The following is a 1719-nucleotide window of genomic DNA, read 5'->3' as shown; positions in this document are numbered from 1 at the left end:
GGAAAGCCAGCTCCCCACGGTCTCTTTCAGTTCCCAACAGCCTGCTTCTCCTCCAGTTCTGCCTCTTATGCTGCTGGCAACAGTCCTCAGGTGGGCCTCCCACACCCAGCACCACAGTTACTCAGTTCAGCTGGGGGTTATAAGTTGACCACCAGTTATCAATCCGCTACAGACATGGAGGACAGTTCTATCACCCCCTACGGCTTCTAGGTGCTCCTTTGTAATCAGCCCTTCTTGGGCACCCCCTTTATAAATTCACCCATTCAAATACATTTTAGTTGTTTCTGAGTTTGCCAAGCAGCCTTTCTTAAGTATACAGTAGGGGGCTAAAAGACGTTTTCAAAGACAGATAAAGAAGTTCTGAAGTTTGAAGGGTGCTCCAAAGGCAGGGCTAGTCCTTAATAAAGACTGGAAATTGGGAGTCATATAAGCAGATAAATGGGTTTCAGCATGATTTCACTAAACAGGCTGTCCTTCCCTAACTACAAACTCTAGATACATACACATTATGCCTTCCTTTTTCTACCAGGAATCGAACTCAAGACCTTGCTCTTGCCAGGAAGGCACTGTGCTGCTGAGCTATATCCTCAGGCCCACATTATGTCTTATATAAAACCATGTGAGGGTGGTAGATTCAGGGTCTGAATTCCTAGCTTTACTGGAACAACTGTTTAGTTATGTAGAGTGCTTGTCTAATCTACAAGTTCTTTGATGTCTTCACTTCTACAGACAAGAGGAACACAATGTTTCCACTGAAGTGGTCATGATTAATGGCCTTCTAGCTAACTACTGTTGCATTATAGACCTTTCACACACAATATACAGCTTTGTTGTGAGGCAGTTTTACAGATAAGCAGCTACATAGGTGAAGGATTAGGACTCTGGTATTTTGTCTGTAAGTCAAGTGTCCACCTTCCCCTCTCATAGTGGGGATTGAACCAAGGCCTCTAGGCATTCTAGGCCAGCCCTAGGCCAGCTCTCTAGCAGTGAGCTACATCAGCCCAGTGTCTCTTCCAATACCCCGTGCTCTGCGGAGGAAACTCTGACTCACCCGGGTAATCAGAACCACCCATTTTGGGAGGGAGGGGCGTGAGGTTTTTCTAATCCCAGCTGTGGGCAGGCAAGACACAGGGTTTATCAAGGAGGTCACCCTCACCACACTGTTTGCTAAAGCAGTCCCTCTTTTCAGCGGTGCCTGCCTTTTTTTTTTTTTTTTAAGCAAAAGCAGGCCCCTACCCCCCGCTTTTAAATTGCTCTAATAGATTTTTTCCCATTAACCCCTTTGCTTTAAGCAGATTTCCTATCTCAGGTGTGCAACTAAACGCTTCCACCTCTTTTTCGCTAACACAGAGCGCCCAGAGATACATAACGCCTGGCGCTGCAAAACAAGTTCGAGATCCTGCGAGACGGGCGGGAGTGGGTGGCCTGGTTTCCACGCAGGGAGCAGCACCTGCGGCCGTGCGCCGCGGCTGCGGTCCGAGGGTCTCTAAGTTGAGGAACCCGCGCTGTAAGCCATTCTGCTGCCCTAGCGCTCACACCGTGAAGCGGAAGCCCGGGACTTTCTCGGGACTGCCTCCCCGCCAGGAGAACCGGCGGGCGCAGGGCCTGTCCCCTCCCAGGACCCCCAGCCCCTGCGCTGTCACTTCCTGCCGGCTGGGGTGGCCCGCCCGAGGCTGGGCGCGGCGGCTCCGCCCCGGCAGGAGCGGGCGGCCCCTCCCC

The sequence above is a fragment of the Chinchilla lanigera genome, unplaced genomic scaffold (assembly GCF_000276665.1).
Source record: "Chinchilla lanigera isolate Chin_1 unplaced genomic scaffold, ChiLan1.0 scaffold00034, whole genome shotgun sequence".
NCBI lineage: Eukaryota > Metazoa > Chordata > Mammalia > Rodentia > Chinchillidae > Chinchilla > Chinchilla lanigera.
The sequence above is the reverse complement of the archived record's forward strand: the minus strand, read 5'-3'. Positions refer to the sequence as shown.